The sequence below is a fragment of the Phyllobates terribilis genome, unplaced genomic scaffold (assembly GCF_046119375.1).
Source record: "Phyllobates terribilis strain yellow unplaced genomic scaffold, ASM4611937v1 Scaffold_27__1_contigs__length_16484149, whole genome shotgun sequence".
In the NCBI taxonomy this organism is placed as follows: domain Eukaryota; kingdom Metazoa; phylum Chordata; class Amphibia; order Anura; family Dendrobatidae; genus Phyllobates; species Phyllobates terribilis.
In genome coordinates, this window is record NW_027362787.1 from 5,126,948 (window position 1) to 5,146,750 (window position 19,803).

At 46.4% G+C, this 19,803-nt stretch overlaps 12 non-coding genes and 3 pseudogenes across 12 annotated transcripts; all 15 read right to left on the reverse strand.

Moving 5' to 3' along the window:
* Window positions 1-2,057: 2,057 nt before the first annotated feature.
* LOC141178536 (U2 spliceosomal RNA) lies at window positions 2,058-2,248 on the reverse strand. The gene has a single exon (XR_012254812.1). It is a non-coding gene; the product is annotated as a U2 spliceosomal RNA (small nuclear RNA).
* Window positions 2,249-3,363: 1,115 nt separating this feature from the next.
* LOC141177857 (U2 spliceosomal RNA) lies at window positions 3,364-3,545 on the reverse strand. The gene has a single exon (XR_012254390.1). It is a non-coding gene; the product is annotated as a U2 spliceosomal RNA (small nuclear RNA).
* A 790-nt stretch (window positions 3,546-4,335) lies between these two features.
* Window positions 4,336-4,427, reverse strand: LOC141178124 (U2 spliceosomal RNA; annotated as a pseudogene).
* A 1,115-nt stretch (window positions 4,428-5,542) lies between these two features.
* On the reverse strand, window positions 5,543-5,733 carry LOC141177414 (U2 spliceosomal RNA). Its single transcript, XR_012254010.1, has one exon. It is a non-coding gene; the product is annotated as a U2 spliceosomal RNA (small nuclear RNA).
* Window positions 5,734-6,848: 1,115 nt separating this feature from the next.
* On the reverse strand, window positions 6,849-7,039 carry LOC141178548 (U2 spliceosomal RNA). Its single transcript, XR_012254823.1, has one exon. It is a non-coding gene; the product is annotated as a U2 spliceosomal RNA (small nuclear RNA).
* A 1,115-nt stretch (window positions 7,040-8,154) lies between these two features.
* On the reverse strand, window positions 8,155-8,345 carry LOC141177723 (U2 spliceosomal RNA). Its single transcript, XR_012254290.1, has one exon. It is a non-coding gene; the product is annotated as a U2 spliceosomal RNA (small nuclear RNA).
* A 1,115-nt stretch (window positions 8,346-9,460) lies between these two features.
* On the reverse strand, window positions 9,461-9,651 carry LOC141178560 (U2 spliceosomal RNA). The gene has a single exon (XR_012254834.1). It is a non-coding gene; the product is annotated as a U2 spliceosomal RNA (small nuclear RNA).
* A 1,115-nt stretch (window positions 9,652-10,766) lies between these two features.
* Window positions 10,767-10,957, reverse strand: LOC141176504 (U2 spliceosomal RNA). The gene has a single exon (XR_012253185.1). It is a non-coding gene; the product is annotated as a U2 spliceosomal RNA (small nuclear RNA).
* A 1,115-nt stretch (window positions 10,958-12,072) lies between these two features.
* Window positions 12,073-12,263, reverse strand: LOC141177415 (U2 spliceosomal RNA). Its single transcript, XR_012254011.1, has one exon. It is a non-coding gene; the product is annotated as a U2 spliceosomal RNA (small nuclear RNA).
* A 1,112-nt stretch (window positions 12,264-13,375) lies between these two features.
* Window positions 13,376-13,566, reverse strand: LOC141178260 (U2 spliceosomal RNA). Its single transcript, XR_012254562.1, has one exon. It is a non-coding gene; the product is annotated as a U2 spliceosomal RNA (small nuclear RNA).
* Window positions 13,567-14,681: 1,115 nt separating this feature from the next.
* Window positions 14,682-14,872, reverse strand: LOC141176516 (U2 spliceosomal RNA). The gene has a single exon (XR_012253196.1). It is a non-coding gene; the product is annotated as a U2 spliceosomal RNA (small nuclear RNA).
* A 1,115-nt stretch (window positions 14,873-15,987) lies between these two features.
* On the reverse strand, window positions 15,988-16,178 carry LOC141176528 (U2 spliceosomal RNA). The gene has a single exon (XR_012253207.1). It is a non-coding gene; the product is annotated as a U2 spliceosomal RNA (small nuclear RNA).
* A 1,115-nt stretch (window positions 16,179-17,293) lies between these two features.
* Window positions 17,294-17,484, reverse strand: LOC141177417 (U2 spliceosomal RNA). The gene has a single exon (XR_012254013.1). It is a non-coding gene; the product is annotated as a U2 spliceosomal RNA (small nuclear RNA).
* A 1,112-nt stretch (window positions 17,485-18,596) lies between these two features.
* On the reverse strand, window positions 18,597-18,777 carry LOC141177858 (U2 spliceosomal RNA; annotated as a pseudogene).
* Window positions 18,778-19,586: 809 nt separating this feature from the next.
* On the reverse strand, window positions 19,587-19,662 carry LOC141178112 (U2 spliceosomal RNA; annotated as a pseudogene).
* Between the last annotated feature and the right edge of the window lie 141 nt (window positions 19,663-19,803).

Sequence of the window (19,803 nt, forward strand, 5' to 3'; positions counted from 1 at the left end):
TTACAACCAGTATGCTCCCGCTGTTCCCCTGGTACCCGGAGAGCAGGTCTTGAAGAGGAAAAGACGGCTCCACAAGTTGGATGACCAGTGGGAGGAGGACCCGTACACCGTACTGCCCTCAAGCCACGAGAACCCGAAGGTCTGTACCATCAGTAAAGACGGAGGGGAAACCACAGCCATTGTATCCCGGGACCACCTGAAGAAGTGTCCCGAACAACTGAGGAACCCTGAAGAGGAACAAGAAGACCATCGACCCGTGGAAGAAAGGGAAGATATGGTTAGTACCGTGCTCGGGGACTTCCCTCAGTCTTGGACTCAAGTCAATGGTGCAGTTGTGGTACCCGTACTCACCTTCCTCCAACCATCATCCCAAGAACCTACGGAGCAACGGGTAGAGCTGGAAGAACAGCCGGTCCAGGAGGCAGAAGACTCCACACAAGCAGAACAGGAGAATCAACCCTCTGCTTATAGTGAGCCTGCCGTACCCCTAGTGAGACAAAGAGCCGGTAGACAGCTGCCCAGTTTACCCTTGACAGCTCCTACACCCTGTAGTTCAGGGCCAGACAGTCAGCTCCGTAGGTCCACTCGGGCCACTAGAGGCCAGTTACCCGCACGCTGGAGAATTTAAAGTGTATAAATTGTTTTATTTATGTTTTTCTGTGTATTGTTGCTTGTGAATAATTTTGTGTTTCCAGTTGTTTTTAGGAAACCTTGGTGGATTTACCGGGAATCCTTGTATATAGTTGGAGCGTAACCCAGGATGGACTAGAGACTGTTAAGGACTCGGGGTAGGACAGACCCCTACCTGGTTACGTCTCCCTGTGTTGGTGAAATGGACACCTTGCTTTCTTCAGAGACTGCACCCGGTTGCGGACACGCCGTAACCATCTTTATATGTTTTCTTATTGTATTATTAATGTTTTTGCCTTGTTATGTTTTTCTAAATGTGTTTAGTCCCGGAGTACTAAATTTCACTAGGGGGGAATGTGGCACCCCAGGGGTCTGGTTTTCCACAGTAATGTAATGTTATGTCTGAGAGCAGGTGGGAGGTCCTTTGGTCAGGGATCCTGTGCATGCCACACCTCCTGCCCAGTCTTGGGAGGGGAAGAACTTCCCCTGTATAAACCCGGGGCTGAGGCAGGGTGAGTCAGACAAGGAGAGTGGAGACAAGAAGCAGCATAGGAAACAGCAGAGTTCCAAGGAGTCAGGGGCTGGCAGCTGCAGCGCTCGCCCTGACTAAGAAGATTCTTTACCGGACCCGGAGTCCGAGGCTGTGGGGACTAACTTCTACCCAGCAGCAGAATCCGTCAGGCAGGGGATTTCAGGTCCTCTGGCCCAGAAGCCCGAAGGCACGGTCACACGCGTGGGACCAGCACCGCCATCGTGGAGCGGAAGCCATTAGAAGGCCCCGAGTCACCGGCCATACGGGTGAGCACCACACGGTACACTCAGGGACGTGGGCTACTTACATCAGCTTCTAGCAAGGTAGCCAGAAGAGTACAGTCAGTTTGTGAGGCCTATAACTACGCCTGGCCAGGGGAGATCCCATCTGCTCAAAGACTGACCAGGCCCCGTTTGCTAGCAAGTACTCCGAGAGGGTCTATCGTTGTTACCAGTAAAGACCCTGAACTACACCGTACCGTCTCTGAGTGGTTCCTGCTACCCCCATCATCCACGTCGGCTGCCCTGAGGCCATACCCCTCCCGTTGGGGGTTATACTATCACGCTGCACAATCCTACCACCGGCCTCAGCGGTCTGCCCTGCAGCAGCAGCTCCCTGGCTGCACTCAACGGGTGGCGTAGTCATCAACTATTTACTACTAATAGATTGCCGTCTAGTTTGACTCCCTGGGCACGGACCGGGTCACCGCCACGAGACTACAACCCTCTACTGATCCGGCTCCGGGTAGGCTCCCGCATGCGCAACGCAGCGCGACACAGGCCCAGGGGCGCGTCAAAAGCAAAGCCAAAAAGTCCATCCCAAAATCCGACAAACAAGCAAAATGAACAAAAAACATTGAATTCAATTCTTTCTGATTTTAGAAACTGCATTAAAGAAGGGGTGCACCGGTCCTGGAGATACTGCAATACCAGGTCAATGCGTGGAGTGGACAGAGCAAGCTCTTTTTCCATCTCCCTGTTCTAAAAATCCATTTAATATATGGTCCCCAGATAGGGGACGTATCAGATATTAAACTGATAAGAACAGATACTACACTTGATCTTAGCCAAAAGGCCGAGAAGCGATAACCAGAATTGGTTTCAAACTACGGAGCCACCCAAGGATCCTGAAAAGTCCATTTGTGGAGATGAGCTCCTGGACTCCCGTTAAGAAGACATGTTGTCAACCTCTAGATCCCTTACATGCCTGCACTTTTCGGCTTGCTGCTGCTGCAATCCACGCGTTTTAGATCTGCATAACTCCACCTCTTTAAACACAGCACCTTCACCCCCTGCTGTTCCCACCCGCCTCAACACCGTTGGAAGGGAGGAGAACCAATTAAGGCGGGGGGTGGGGTGGAACGAGCAGCTGTCTACCCTTAGCAGGAGGGCTCCTGATTACATACCTCTCCTGCTGCTGCTGCTGCTGGCTGTCCAGCAGCAGACTGAAGGTGGCTGCTGCTGTGCACAGGTATATAAAGGCTCAGAGCCTATTATGACACGCGCAGCCAGCGTTCCATTGCCACATTCCATCTACTGCAGGCAGGATACCTGGCTGGCTGAATGTCGCTGAGAAGCTCACAGAGACCGCCATAAGCAACAGTTTAACAGAATGCCACAGACTAATCAACCAAACTTTTTGGGTTGGGTTCTCTTTTATAGTCTGCAGGCATTAAATGAAAGAAGTCAGTGTTCCAGCAGAAGGAGACAACGTTTCAGAAAAGGCATTGTAGCAAACCAAAAAAGAAATTTTAAGCGCAGCAGAGTAACCAGCGCACATACCTGTTAGCTCAGGTGAGTTTAAAAGGCTGCTGTTGATAACAAGGGCATTTGCTAAATAGATGGTGTGTGTGCAACAATATACTGAAAGGTCAATTATATTGTGCAGCTTATCTCACCACCTGTAGTTATTTAGGTGAAAGCTCCAAAATGCTTGCCTAATATGTCTGTTTATCCAAAAGGAAGTAAAAAGGGAGAGCTAGAAAGATAGCATTGCATCACATTACATGGCAATGCAATGCACAGTTGCTGAAGTTGAACCAAAATGAGCTTGTAATCTGGCTTCTGCAACTTTGAACATGAAAAATCCAATGAGGAGAAGAAAAGCAAAGCCAAAGAGTCCATCCCAAAATCCGACAAACAAGCAAAATGAACAAAAAACATTGAATTCAATTCTTTCTGATTTTAGAAACTGCATTAAAGAAGGGGTGCACCGGTCCTGGAGATACTGCAATACCAGGTCAATGCGTGGAGTGGACAGAGCAAGCTCTTTTTCCATCTCCCTGTTCTAAAAATCCATTTAATATATGGTCCCCAGATAGGGGACGTATCAGATATTAAACTGATAAGAACAGATTTTTTCTATTGAAAGCCCGAATTCGTGTACAAAACCCGAGTGCGCTTAAAAAAGTGACAAGTGCCACAAAAAAAGTGCACTAGGATGCTGGTCTTCTTAAAACCCTCTCCAAAAGGAGAAGGGTCCCCCAAACCATTCCCCGTCCCTCCGAGCCAGAAGGCCACAGCGAGGAACAGGGACAAATAGCCACCTCCAGCCGGAGCCAGAGGCGACCCAATCTTACCCCCAATACCTGCCCGAGTTCTCACCCGAGCAAGGCACTGGGAGCCAAAGACTGTGCTCCCCTCCCGGAAGAGGGGAGCCAACAATGCTCTCCTCCCGAAAGAGGAGAGCCAGGGGGGTTCAGGGGGGAGCGGAACCTGATGGCCACACACTCCCCCCCTAGACCTGCCAAGAGAGGAACCCGTAAGGGAACCGCATCCCGACAAAATCCTAGTAAGGACGTGGACACACGTGAAAAAGTGGACAAACAGTGACAAAAAAAATTAAATAAATAGTGAAGGTTTCACAGTATAATACTGCCCGGACCTTCGACCGGGAATTGAAAAATTCCCCATCCTAAGGCCAGAAGGCCCGGAATAAGGGTGTGTGTGAAGAAAGAAATATTGAAGTGCTAGTGCAAATGTGCCATAAACTCAAGTGGGGTTCCCAATCCCAGTGAGTTAAGGCACCCCAGGGTCACCACTCCTGGGGCACTTCACACTTCGGGCTTTCGATCTTCCCCGGCCCAATGGCGTCGATCCTGGGGGGCCATGCTTTCCACCAGATGACTATATTAGCCAACTGGCGTACTAACAAGCGCCTAAACCCCAGTGTGCATAATGTATCAATCTACTAGGGCGGCCAACATCCAAAACCGCCTTTTCGAAAGATACTACACTTGATCTTAGCCAAAAGGCCGAGAAGCGATAACCAGAATTGGTTTCAAACTACGGAGCCACCCAAGGATCCTGAAAAGTCCATTTGTGGAGATGAGCTCCTGGACTCCCGTTAAGAAGACATGTTGTCAACCTCTAGATCCCTTACATGCCTGCACTTTTCGGCTTGCTGCTGCTGCAATCCACGCGTTTTAGATCTGCATAACTCCACCTCTTTAAACACAGCACCTTCACCCCCTGCTGTTCCCACCCGCCTCAACACCGTTGGAAGGGAGGAGAACCAATTAAGGCGGGGGGTGGGGTGGAACGAGCAGCTGTCTACCCTTAGCAGGAGGGCTCCTGATTACATACCTCTCCTGCTGCTGCTGCTGCTGGCTGTCCAGCAGCAGACTGAAGGTGGCTGCTGCTGTGCACAGGTATATAAAGGCTCAGAGCCTATTATGACACGCGCAGCCAGCGTTCCATTGCCACATTCCATCTACTGCAGGCAGGATACCTGGCTGGCTGAATGTCGCTGAGAAGCTCACAGAGACCGCCATAAGCAACAGTTTAACAGAATGCCACAGACTAATCAACCAAACTTTTTGGGTTGGGTTCTCTTTTATAGTCTGCAGGCATTAAATGAAAGAAGTCAGTGTTCCAGCAGAAGGAGACAACGTTTCAGAAAAGGCATTGTAGCAAACCAAAAAAGAAATTTTAAGCGCAGCAGAGTAACCAGCGCACATACCTGTTAGCTCAGGTGAGTTTAAAAGGCTGCTGTTGATAACAAGGGCATTTGCTAAATAGATGGTGTGTGTGCAACAATATACTGAAAGGTCAATTATATTGTGCAGCTTATCTCACCACCTGTAGTTATTTAGGTGAAAGCTCCAAAATGCTTGCCTAATATGTCTGTTTATCCAAAAGGAAGTAAAAAGGGAGAGCTAGAAAGATAGCATTGCATCACATTACATGGCAATGCAATGCACAGTTGCTGAAGTTGAACCAAAATGAGCTTGTAATCTGGCTTCTGCAACTTTGAACATGAAAAATCCAATGAGGAGAAGAAAAGCAAAGCCAAAGAGTCCATCCCAAAATCCGACAAACAAGCAAAATGAACAAAAAACATTGAATTCAATTCTTTCTGATTTTAGAAACTGCATTAAAGAAGGGGTGCACCGGTCCTGGAGATACTGCAATACCAGGTCAATGCGTGGAGTGGACAGAGCAAGCTCTTTTTCCATCTCCCTGTTCTAAAAATCCATTTTATATATGGTCCCCAGATAGGGGACGTATCAGATATTAAACTGATAAGAACAGATACTACACTTGATCTTAGCCAAAAGGCCGAGAAGCGATAACCAGAATTGGTTTCAAACTACGGAGCCACCCAAGGATCCTGAAAAGTCCATTTGTGGAGATGAGCTCCTGGACTCCCGTTAAGAAGACATGTTGTCAACCTCTAGATCCCTTACATGCCTGCACTTTTCGGCTTGCTGCTGCTGCAATCCACGCGTTTTAGATCTGCATAACTCCACCTCTTTAAACACAGCACCTTCACCCCCTGCTGTTCCCACCCGCCTCAACACCGTTGGAAGGGAGGAGAACCAATTAAGGCGGGGGGTGGGGTGGAACGAGCAGCTGTCTACCCTTAGCAGGAGGGCTCCTGATTACATACCTCTCCTGCTGCTGCTGCTGCTGGCTGTCCAGCAGCAGACTGAAGGTGGCTGCTGCTGTGCACAGGTATATAAAGGCTCAGAGCCTATTATGACACGCGCAGCCAGCGTTCCATTGCCACATTCCATCTACTGCAGGCAGGATACCTGGCTGGCTGAATGTCGCTGAGAAGCTCACAGAGACCGCCATAAGCAACAGTTTAACAGAATGCCACAGACTAATCAACCAAACTTTTTGGGTTGGGTTCTCTTTTATAGTCTGCAGGCATTAAATGAAAGAAGTCAGTGTTCCAGCAGAAGGAGACAACGTTTCAGAAAAGGCATTGTAGCAAACCAAAAAAGAAATTTTAAGCGCAGCAGAGTAACCAGCGCACATACCTGTTAGCTCAGGTGAGTTTAAAAGGCTGCTGTTGATAACAAGGGCATTTGCTAAATAGATGGTGTGTGTGCAACAATATACTGAAAGGTCAATTATATTGTGCAGCTTATCTCACCACCTGTAGTTATTTAGGTGAAAGCTCCAAAATGCTTGCCTAATATGTCTGTTTATCCAAAAGGAAGTAAAAAGGGAGAGCTAGAAAGATAGCATTGCATCACATTACATGGCAATGCAATGCACAGTTGCTGAAGTTGAACCAAAATGAGCTTGTAATCTGGCTTCTGCAACTTTGAACATGAAAAATCCAATGAGGAGAAGAAAAGCAAAGCCAAAGAGTCCATCCCAAAATCCGAGAAACAAGCAAAATGAACAAAAAACATTGAATTCAATTCTTTCTGATTTTAGAAACTGCATTAAAGAAGGGGTGCACCGGTCCTGGAGATACTGCAATACCAGGTCAATGCGTGGAGTGGACAGAGCAAGCTCTTTTTCCATCTCCCTGTTCTAAAAATCCATTTAATATATGGTCCCCAGATAGGGGACGTATCAGATATTAAACTGATAAGAACAGATACTACACTTGATCTTAGCCAAAAGGCCGAGAAGCGATAACCAGAATTGGTTTCAAACTACGGAGCCACCCAAGGATCCTGAAAAGTCCATTTGTGGAGATGAGCTCCTGGACTCCCGTTAAGAAGACATGTTGTCAACCTCTAGATCCCTTACATGCCTGCACTTTTCGGCTTGCTGCTGCTGCAATCCACGCGTTTTAGATCTGCATAACTCCACCTCTTTAAACACAGCACCTTCACCCCCTGCTGTTCCCACCCGCCTCAACACCGTTGGAAGGGAGGAGAACCAATTAAGGCGGGGGGTGGGGTGGAACGAGCAGCTGTCTACCCTTAGCAGGAGGGCTCCTGATTACATACCTCTCCTGCTGCTGCTGCTGCTGGCTGTCCAGCAGCAGACTGAAGGTGGCTGCTGCTGTGCACAGGTATATAAAGGCTCAGAGCCTATTATGACACGCGCAGCCAGCGTTCCATTGCCACATTCCATCTACTGCAGGCAGGATACCTGGCTGGCTGAATGTCGCTGAGAAGCTCACAGAGACCACCATAAGCAACAGTTTAACAGAATGCCACAGACTAATCAACCAAACTTTTTGGGTTGGGTTCTCTTTTATAGTCTGCAGGCATTAAATGAAAGAAGTCAGTGTCCCAGCAGAAGGAGACAACGTTTCAGAAAAGGCATTGTAGCAAACCAAAAAAGAAATTTTAAGCGCAGCAGAGTAACCAGCGCACATACCTGTTAGCTCAGGTGAGTTTAAAAGGCTGCTGTTGATAACAAGGGCATTTGCTAAATAGATGGTGTGTGTGCAACAATATACTGAAAGGTCATTTATTTTGTGCAGCTTATCTCACCACCTGTAGTTATTTAGGTGAAAGCTCCAAAATGCTTGCCTAATATGTCTGTTTATCCAAAAGGAAGTAAAAAGGGAGAGCTAGAAAGATAGCATTGCATCACATTACATGGCAATGCAATGCACAGTTGCTGAAGTTGAACCAAAATGAGCTTGTAATCTGGCTTCTGCAACTTTGAACATGAAAAATCCAATGAGGAGAAGAAAAGCAAAGCCAAAGAGTCCATCCCAAAATCCGACAAACAAGCAAAATGAACAAAAAACATTGAATTCAATTCTTTCTGATTTTAGAAACTGCATTAAAGAAGGGGTGCACTGGTCCTGGAGATACTGCAATACCAGGTCAATGCGTGGAGTGGACAGAGCAAGCTCTTTTTCCATCTCCCTGTTCTAAAAATCCATTTAATATATGGTCCCCAGATAGGGGACGTATCAGATATTAAACTGATAAGAACAGATACTACACTTGATCTTAGCCAAAAGGCCGAGAAGCGATAACCAGAATTGGTTTCAAACTACGGAGCCACCCAAGGATCCTGAAAAGTCCATTTGTGGAGATGAGCTCCTGGACTCCCGTTAAGAAGACATGTTGTCAACCTCTAGATCCCTTACATGCCTGCACTTTTCGGCTTGCTGCTGCTGCAATCCACGCGTTTTAGATCTGCATAACTCCACCTCTTTAAACACAGCACCTTCACCCCCTGCTGTTCCCACCCGCCTCAACACCGTTGGAAGGGAGGAGAACCAATTAAGGCGGGGGGTGGGGTGGAACGAGCAGCTGTCTACCCTTAGCAGGAGGGCTCCTGATTACATACCTCTCCTGCTGCTGCTGCTGCTGGCTGTCCAGCAGCAGACTGAAGGTGGCTGCTGCTGTGCACAGGTATATAAAGGCTCAGAGCCTATTATGACACGCGCAGCCAGCGTTCCATTGCCACATTCCATCTACTGCAGGCAGGATACCTGGCTGGCTGAATGTCACTGAGAAGCTCACAGAGACCGCCATAAGCAACATTTTAACAGAATGCCACAGACTAATCAACCAAACTTTTTGGGTTGGGTTCTCTTTTATAGTCTGCAGGCATTAAATGAAAGAAGTCAGTGTTCCAGCAGAAGGAGACAACGTTTCAGAAAAGGCATTGTAGCAAACCAAAAAGGAAATTTTAAGCGCAGCAGAGTAACCAGCGCACATACCTGTTAGCTCAGGTGAGTTTAAAAGGCTGCTGTTGATAACAAGGGCATTTGCTAAATAGATGGTGTGTGTGCAACAATATACTGAAAGGTCAATTATATTGTGCAGCTTATCTCACCACCTGTAGTTATTTAGGTGAAAGCTCCAAAATGCTTGCCTAATATGTCTGTTTATCCAAAAGGAAGTAAAAAGGGAGAGCTAGAAAGATAGCATTGCATCACATTACATGGCAATGCAATGCACAGTTGCTGAAGTTGAACCAAAATGAGCTTGTAATCTGGCTTCTGCAACTTTGAACATGAAAAATCCAATGAGGAGAAGAAAAGCAAAGCCAAAGAGTCCATCCCAAAATCCGACAAACAAGCAAAATGAACAAAAAACATTGAATTCAATTCTTTCTGATTTTAGAAACTGCATTAAAGAAGGGGTGCACCGGTCCTGGAGATACTGCAATACCAGGTCAATGCGTGGAGTGGACAGAGCAAGCTCTTTTTCCATCTCCCTGTTCTAAAAATCCATTTAATATATGGTCCCCAGATAGGGGACGTATCAGATATTAAACTGATAAGAACAGATACTACACTTGATCTTAGCCAAAAGGCCGAGAAGCGATAACCAGAATTGGTTTCAAACTACGGAGCCACCCAAGGATCCTGAAAAGTCCATTTGTGGAGATGAGCTCCTGGACTCCCGTTAAGAAGACATGTTGTCAACCTCTAGATCCCTTACATGCCTGCACTTTTCGGCTTGCTGCTGCTGCAATCCACGCGTTTTAGATCTGCATAACTCCACCTCTTTAAACACAGCACCTTCACCCCCTGCTGTTCCCACCCGCCTCAACACCGTTGGAAGGGAGGAGAACCAATTAAGGCGGGGGGTGGGGTGGAACGAGCAGCTGTCTACCCTTAGCAGGAGGGCTCCTGATTACATACCTCTCCTGCTGCTGCTGCTGCTGGCTGTCCAGCAGCAGACTGAAGGTGGCTGCTGCTGTGCACAGGTATATAAAGGCTCAGAGCCTATTATGACACGCGCAGCCAGCGTTCCATTGCCACATTCCATCTACTGCAGGCAGGATACCTGGCTGGCTGAATGTCGCTGAGAAGCTCACAGAGACCGCCATAAGCAACAGTTTAACAGAATGCCACAGACTAATCAACCAAACTTTTTGGGTTGGGTTCTCTTTTATAGTCTGCAGGCATTAAATGAAAGAAGTCAGTGTTCCAGCAGAAGGAGACAACGTTTCAGAAAAGGCATTGTAGCAAACCAAAAAAGAAATTTTAAGCGCAGCAGAGTAACCAGCGCACATACCTGTTAGCTCAGGTGAGTTTAAAAGGCTGCTGTTGATAACAAGGGCATTTGCTAAATAGATGGTGTGTGTGCAACAATATACTGAAAGGTCAATTATATTGTGCAGCTTATCTCACCACCTGTAGTTATTTAGGTGAAAGCTCCAAAATGCTTGCCTAATATGTCTGTTTATCCAAAAGGAAGTAAAAAGGGAGAGCTAGAAAGATAGCATTGCATCACATTACATGGCAATGCAATGCACAGTTGCTGAAGTTGAACCAAAATGAGCTTGTAATCTGGCTTCTGCAACTTTGAACATGAAAAATCCAATGAGGAGAAGAAAAGCAAAGCCAAAGAGTCCATCCCAAAATCCGACAAACAAGCAAAATGAACAAAAAACATTGAATTCAATTCTTTCTGATTTTAGAAACTGCATTAAAGAAGGGGTGCACCGGTCCTGGAGATACTGCAATACCAGGTCAATGCGTGGAGTGGACAGAGCAAGCTCTTTTTCCATCTCCCTGTTCTAAAAATCCATTTAATATATGGTCCCCAGATAGGGGACGTATCAGATATTAAACTGATAAGAACAGATACTACACTTGATCTTAGCCAAAAGGCCGAGAAGCGATAACCAGAATTGGTTTCAAACTACGGAGCCACCCAAGGATCCTGAAAAGTCCATTTGTGGAGATGAGCTCCTGGACTCCCGTTAAGAAGACATGTTGTCAACCTCTAGATCCCTTACATGCCTGCACTTTTCGGCTTGCTGCTGCTGCAATCCACGCGTTTTAGATCTGCATAACTCCACCTCTTTAAACACAGCACCTTCACCCCCTGCTGTTCCCACCCGCCTCAACACCGTTGGAAGGGAGGAGAACCAATTAAGGCGGGGGGTGGGGTGGAACGAGCAGCTGTCTACCCTTAGCAGGAGGGCTCCTGATTACATACCTCTCCTGCTGCTGCTGCTGCTGGCTGTCCAGCAGCAGACTGAAGGTGGCTGCTGCTGTGCACAGGTATATAAAGGCTCAGAGCCTATTATGACACGCGCAGCCAGCGTTCCATTGCCACATTCCATCTACTGCAGGCAGGATACCTGGCTGGCTGAATGTCGCTGAGAAGCTCACAGAGACCGCCATAAGCAACAGTTTAACAGAATGCCACAGACTAATCAACCAAACTTTTTGGGTTGGGTTCTCTTTTATAGTCTGCAGGCATTAAATGAAAGAAGTCAGTGTTCCAGCAGAAGGAGACAACGTTTCAGAAAAGGCATTGTAGCAAACCAAAAAAGAAATTTTAAGCGCAGCAGAGTAACCAGCGCACATACCTGTTAGCTCAGGTGAGTTTAAAAGGCTGCTGTTGATAACAAGGGCATTTGCTAAATAGATGGTGTGTGTGCAACAATATACTGAAAGGTCAATTATATTGTGCAGCTTATCTCACCACCTGTAGTTATTTAGGTGAAAGCTCCAAAATGCTTGCCTAATATGTCTGTTTATCCAAAAGGAAGTAAAAAGGGAGAGCTAGAAAGATAGCATTGCATCACATTACATGGCAATGCAATGCACAGTTGCTGAAGTTGAACCAAAATGAGCTTGTAATCTGGCTTCTGCAACTTTGAACATGAAAAATCCAATGAGGAGAAGAAAAGCAAAGCCAAAGAGTCCATCCCAAAATCCGACAAACAAGCAAAATGAACAAAAAACATTGAATTCAATTCTTTCTGATTTTAGAAACTGCATTAAAGAAGGGGTACACCGGTCCTGGAGATACTGCAATACCAGGTCAATGCGTGGAGTGGACAGAGCAAGCTCTTTTTCCATCTCCCTGTTCTAAAAATCCATTTAATATATGGTCCCCAGATAGGGGACGTATCAGATATTAAACTGATAAGAACAGATACTACACTTGATCTTAGCCAAAAGGCCGAGAAGCGATAACCAGAATTGGTTTCAAACTACGGAGCCACCCAAGGATCCTGAAAAGTTCATTTGTGGAGATGAGCTCCTGGACTCCCGTTAAGAAGACATGTTGTCAACCTCTAGATCCCTTACATGCCTGCACTTTTCGGCTTGCTGCTGCTGCAATCCACGCGTTTTAGATCTGCATAACTCCACCTCTTTAAACACAGCACCTTCACCCCCTGCTGTTCCCACCCGCCTCAACACCGTTGGAAGGGAGGAGAACCAATTAAGGCGGGGGGTGGGGTGGAACGAGCAGCTGTCTACCCTTAGCAGGAGGGCTCCTGATTACATACCTCTCCTGCTGCTGCTGCTGGCTGTCCAGCAGCAGACTGAAGGTGGCTGCTGCTGTGCACAGGTATATAAAGGCTCAGAGCCTATTATGACACGCGCAGCCAGCGTTCCATTGCCACATTCCATCTACTGCAGGCAGGATACCTGGCTGGCTGAATGTCGCTGAGAAGCTCACAGAGACCGCCATAAGCAACAGTTTAACAGAATGCCACAGACTAATCAACCAAACTTTTTGGGTTGGGTTCTCTTTTATAGTCTGCAGGCATTAAATGAAAGAAGTCAGTGTTCCAGCAGAAGGAGACAACGTTTCAGAAAAGGCATTGTAGCAAACCAAAAAAGAAATTTTAAGCGCAGCAGAGTAACCAGCGCACATACCTGTTAGCTCAGGTGAGTTTAAAAGGCTGCTGTTGATAACAAGGGCATTTGCTAAATAGATGGTGTGTGTGCAACAATATACTGAAAGGTCAATTATATTGTGCAGCTTATCTCACCACCTGTAGTTATTTAGGTGAAAGCTCCAAAATGCTTGCCTAATATGTCTGTTTATCCAAAAGGAAGTAAAAAGGGAGAGCTAGAAAGATAGCATTGCATCACATTACATGGCAATGCAATGCACAGTTGCTGAAGTTGAACCAAAATGAGCTTGTAATCTGGCTTCTGCAACTTTGAACATGAAAAATCCAATGAGGAGAAGAAAAGCAAAGCCAAAGAGTCCATCCCAAAATCCGACAAACAAGCAAAATGAACAAAAAACATTGAATTCAATTCTTTCTGATTTTAGAAACTGCATTAAAGAAGGGGTGCACTGGTCCTGGAGATACTGCAATACCAGGTCAATGCGTGGAGTGGACAGAGCAAGCTCTTTTTCCATCTCCCTGTTCTAAAAATCCATTTAATATATGGTCCCCAGATAGGGGACGTATCAGATATTAAACTGATAAGAACAGATACTACACTTGATCTTAGCCAAAAGGCCGAGAAGCGATAACCAGAATTGGTTTCAAACTACGGAGCCACCCAAGGATCCTGAAAAGTCCATTTGTGGAGATGAGCTCCTGGACTCCCGTTAAGAAGACATGTTGTCAACCTCTAGATCCCTTACATGCCTGCACTTTTCGGCTTGCTGCTGCTGCAATCCACGCGTTTTAGATCTGCATAACTCCACCTCTTTAAACACAGCACCTTCACCCCCTGCTGTTCCCACCCGCCTCAACACCGTTGGAAGGGAGGAGAACCAATTAAGGCGGGGGGTGGGGTGGAACGAGCAGCTGTCTACCCTTAGCAGGAGGGCTCCTGATTACATACCTCTCCTGCTGCTGCTGCTGCTGGCTGTCCAGCAGCAGACTGAAGGTGGCTGCTGCTGTGCACAGGTATATAAAGGCTCAGAGCCTATTATGACACGCGCAGCCAGCGTTCCATTGCCACATTCCATCTACTGCAGGCAGGATACCTGGCTGGCTGAATGTCGCTGAGAAGCTCACAGAGACCGCCATAAGCAACAGTTTAACAGAATGCCACAGACTAATCAACCAAACTTTTTGGGTTGGGTTCTCTTTTATAGTCTGCAGGCATTAAATGAAAGAAGTCAGTGTTCCAGCAGAAGGAGACAACGTTTCAGAAAAGGCATTGTAGCAAACCAAAAAGGAAATTTTAAGCGCAGCAGAGTAACCAGCGCACATACCTGTTAGCTCAGGTGAGTTTAAAAGGCTGCTGTTGATAACAAGGGCATTTGCTAAATAGATGGTGTGTGTGCAACAATATACTGAAAGGTCAATTATATTGTGCAGCTTATCTCACCACCTGTAGTTATTTAGGTGAAAGCTCCAAAATGCTTGCCTAATATGTCTGTTTATCCAAAAGGAAGTAAAAAGGGAGAGCTAGAAAGATAGCATTGCATCACATTACATGGCAATGCAATGCACAGTTGCTGAAGTTGAACCAAAATGAGCTTGTAATCTGGCTTCTGCAACTTTGAACATGAAAAATCCAATGAGGAGAAGAAAAGCAAAGCCAAAGAGTCCATCCCAAAATCCGACAAACAAGCAAAATGAACAAAAAACATTGAATTCAATTCTTTCTGATTTTAGAAACTGCATTAAAGAAGGGGTGCACCGGTCCTGGAGATACTGCAATACCAGGTCAATGCGTGGAGTGGACAGAGCAAGCTCTTTTTCCATCTCCCTGTTCTAAAAATCCATTTAATATATGGTCCCCAGATAGGGGACGTATCAGATATTAAACTGATAAGAACAGATACTACACTTGATCTTAGCCAAAAGGCCGAGAAGCGATAACCAGAATTGGTTTCAAACTACGGAGCCACCCAAGGATCCTGAAAAGTCCATTTGTGGAGATGAGCTCCTGGACTCCCGTTAAGAAGACATGTTGTCAACCTCTAGATCCCTTACATGCCTGCACTTTTCGGCTTGCTGCTGCTGCAATCCACGCGTTTTAGATCTGCATAACTCCACCTCTTTAAACACAGCACCTTCACCCCCTGCTGTTCCCACCCGCCTCAACACCGTTGGAAGGGAGGAGAACCAATTAAGGCGGGGGGTGGGGTGGAACGAGCAGCTGTCTACCCTTAGCAGGAGGGCTCCTGATTACATACCTCTCCTGCTGCTGCTGCTGCTGGCTGTCCAGCAGCAGACTGAAGGTGGCTGCTGCTGTGCACAGGTATATAAAGGCTCAGAGCCTATTATGACACGCGCAGCCAGCGTTCCATTGCCACATTCCATCTACTGCAGGCAGGATACCTGGCTGGCTGAATGTCGCTGAGAAGCTCACAGAGACCGCCATAAGCAACAGTTTAACAGAATGCCACAGACTAATCAACCAAACTTTTTGGGTTGGGTTCTCTTTTATAGTCTGCAGGCATTAAATGAAAGAAGTCAGTGTTCCAGCAGAAGGAGACAACGTTTCAGAAAAGGCATTGTAGCAAACCAAAAAAGAAATTTTAAGCGCAGCAGAGTAACCAGCGCACATACCTGTTAGCTCAGGTGAGTTTAAAAGGCTGCTGTTGATAACAAGGGCATTTGCTAAATAGATGGTGTGTGTGCAACAATATACTGAAAGGTCAATTATATTGTGCAGCTTATCTCACCACCTGTAGTTATTTAGGTGAAAGCTCCAAAATGCTTGCCTAATATGTCTGTTTATCCAAAAGGAAGTAAAAAGGGAGAGCTAGAAAGATAGCATTGCATCACATTACATGGCAATGCAATGCACAGTTGCTGAAGTTGAACCAAAATGAGCTTGTAATCTGGCTTCTGCAACTTTGAACATGAAAAATCCAATGAGGAGAAGAAAAGCAAAGCCAAAGAGTCCATCCCAAAATCCGACAAACAAGCAAAATGAACAAAAAACATTGAATTCAATTCTTTCTGATTTTAGAAACTGCATTAAAGAAGGGGTGCACCGGTCCTGGAGATACTGCAATACCAGGTCAATGCGTGGAGTGGACAGAGCAAGCTCTTTTTCCATCTCCCTGTTCTAAAAATCCATTTAATATATGGTCCCCAGATAGGGGACGTATCAGATATTAAACTGATAAGAACAGATACTACACTTGATCTTAGCCAAAAGGCCGAGAAGCGATAACCAGAATTGGTTTCAAACTACGGAGCCACCCAAGGATCCTGAAAAGTCCATTTGTGGAGATGAGCTCCTGGACTCCCGTTAAGAAGACATGTTGTCAACCTCTAGATCCCTTACATGCCTGCACTTTTCGGCTTGCTGCTGCTGCAATCCACGCGTTTTAGATCTGCATAACTCCACCTCTTTAAACACAGCACCTTCACCCCCTGCTGTTCCCACCCGCCTCAACACCGTTGGAAGGGAGGAGAACCAATTAAGGCGGGGGGTGGGGTGGAACGAGCAGCTGTCTACCCTTAGCAGGAGGGCTCCTGATTACATACCTCTCCTGCTGCTGCTGCTGCTGGCTGTCCAGCAGCAGACTGAAGGTGGCTGCTGCTGTGCACAGGTATATAAAGGCTCAGAGCCTATTATGACACGCGCAGCCAGCGTTCCATTGCCACATTCCATCTACTGCAGGCAGGATACCTGGCTGGCTGAATGTCGCTGAGAAGCTCACAGAGACCGCCATAAGCAACAGTTTAACAGAATGCCACAGACTAATCAACCAAACTTTTTGGGTTGGGTTCTCTTTTATAGTCTGCAGGCATTAAATGAAAGAAGTCAGTGTTCCAGCAGAAGGAGACAACGTTTCAGAAAAGGCATTGTAGCAAACCAAAAAAGAAATTTTAAGCGCAGCAGAGTAACCAGCGCACATACCTGTTAGCTCAGGTGAGTTTAAAAGGCTGCTGTTGATAACAAGGGCATTTGCTAAATAGATGGTGTGTGTGCAACAATATACTGAAAGGTCAATTATATTGTGCAGCTTATCTCACCACCTGTAGTTATTTAGGTGAAAGCTCCAAAATGCTTGCCTAATATGTCTGTTTATCCAAAAGGAAGTAAAAAGGGAGAGCTAGAAAGATAGCATTGCATCACATTACATGGCAATGCAATGCACAGTTGCTGAAGTTGAACCAAAATGAGCTTGTAATCTGGCTTCTGCAACTTTGAACATGAAAAATCCAATGAGGAGAAGAAAAGCAAAGCCAAAGAGTCCATCCCAAAATCCGACAAACAAGCAAAATGAACAAAAAACATTGAATTCAATTCTTTCTGATTTTAGAAACTGCATTAAAGAAGGGGTACACCGGTCCTGGAGATACTGCAATACCAGGTCAATGCGTGGAGTGGACAGAGCAAGCTCTTTTTCCATCTCCCTGTTCTAAAAATCCATTTAATATATGGTCCCCAGATAGGGGACGTATCAGATATTAAACTGATAAGAACAGATACTACACTTGATCTTAGCCAAAAGGCCGAGAAGCGATAACCAGAATTGGTTTCAAACTACGGAGCCACCCAAGGATCCTGAAAAGTTCATTTGTGGAGATGAGCTCCTGGACTCCCGTTAAGAAGACATGTTGTCAACCTCTAGATCCCTTACATGCCTGCACTTTTCGGCTTGCTGCTGCTGCAATCCACGCGTTTTAGATCTGCATAACTCCACCTCTTTAAACACAGCACCTTCACCCCCTGCTGTTCCCACCCGCCTCAACACCGTTGGAAGGGAGGAGAACCAATTAAGGCGGGGGGTGGGGTGGAACGAGCAGCTGTCTACCCTTAGCAGGAGGGCTCCTGATTACATACCTCTCCTGCTGCTGCTGCTGGCTGTCCAGCAGCAGACTGAAGGTGGCTGCTGCTGTGCACAGGTATATAAAGGCTCAGAGCCTATTATGACACGCGCAGCCAGCGTTCCATTGCCACATTCCATCTACTGCAGGCAGGATACCTGGCTGGCTGAATGTCGCTGAGAAGCTCACAGAGACCGCCATAAGCAACAGTTTAACAGAATGCCACAGACTAATCAACCAAACTTTTTGGGTTGGGTTCTCTTTTATAGTCTGCAGGCATTAAATGAAAGAAGTCAGTGTTCCAGCAGAAGGAGACAACGTTTCAGAAAAGGCATTGTAGCAAACCAAAAAAGAAATTTTAAGCGCAGCAGAGTAACCAGCGCACATACCTGTTAGCTCAGGTGAGTTTAAAAGGCTGCTGTTGATAACAAGGGCATTTGCTAAATAGATGGTGTGTGTGCAACAATATACTGAAAGGTCAATTATATTGTGCAGCTTATCTCACCACCTGTAGTTATTTAGGTGAAAGCTCCAAAATGCTTGCCTAATATGTCTGTTTATCCAAAAGGAAGTAAAAAGGGAGAGCTAGAAAGATAGCATTGCATCACATTACATGGCAATGCAATGCACAGTTGCTGAAGTTGAACCAAAATGAGCTTGTAATCTGGCTTCTGCAACTTTGAACATGAAAAATCCAATGAGGAGAAGAAAAGCAAAGCCAAAGAGTCCATCCCAAAATCCGACAAACAAGCAAAATGAACAAAAAACATTGAATTCAATTCTTTCTGATTTTAGAAACTGCATTAAAGAAGGGGTGCACCGGTCCTGGAGATACTGCAATACCAGGTCAATGCGTGGAGTGGACAGAGCAAGCTCTTTTTCCATCTCCCTGTTCTAAAAATCCATTTAATATATGGTCCCCAGATAGGGGACGTATCAGATATTAAACTGATAAGAACAGATTTTTTTATTTTTTTTTGAAAGCCCGAATTCGTGTACAAAACCCGAGTGCGCTTAAAAAAGTGACAAGTGCCACAAAAAAAGTGCACTAGGATGCTGGTCTTCTTGAAACCCTCTCCAAAAGGAGATGGGTCCCCCAAACCATTCCCCGTCCCTCCGAGCCAAAAGGCCACAGCGAGGAACAGGGACAAAAAGCCACCTCCAGCCGAAGCCAGAGGCGACCCAATCTTACCCCCAGCAACTGCCCGAGTTCTCACCCGAGCAAGGCACTGGGAGCCAAAGACTGTGCTCCCCTCCCGGAAGAGGGGAGCCAACAACGCTCTCCTCCCGAAAGAGGAGAGCCAGGGGGTTCAGGGGGGAGCGGAACCTGATGGCCACACACTCCCCCCCTAGACCTGCCAAGAGAGGAACCCGTAAGGGAACCGCATCCCGACAAAATCCTAGTAGGACGTGACACACGTGAATAAGTGGACACACAGTGACAAAGAAATTAAATAAATAGTGAAGGTTTCACAGTATAATACTGCCCGGACCTTCGACCGGGAATTGAAAAATTCCCCATCCTAAGGCCAGAAGGCCCGGAATAAGGGTGTGTGCGAAGAAAGAAAATTTGAAGTGCTTGTGCAAATGTACCATAAACTCAAGTGGGGTTCCCAATCCCAGTGAGTTAAGGCACCCCAGGGTCACCACTCCTGGGGCACTTCACACTTCGGGCTTTCGATCTTCCCCGGCCCAATGGCGTCGATCCAGGGGGGCCATGCTTTCCACCAGATGACTATATTAGCCACCTGGCGTACTAACAAGCGCCTAAACCCCAGTGTGCATAATGTATCAATCTACTAGGGTGGCCAACATCCAAAACCGCCTTTTCGAAAGATACTACACTTGATCTTAGCCAAAAGGCCGAGAAGCGATAACCAGAATTGGTTTCAAACTACGGAGCCACCCAAGGATCCTGAAAAGTCCATTTGTGGAGATGAGCTCCTGGACTCCCGTTAAGAAGACATGTTGTCAACCTCTAGATCCCTTACATGCCTGCACTTTTCGGCTTTTTGC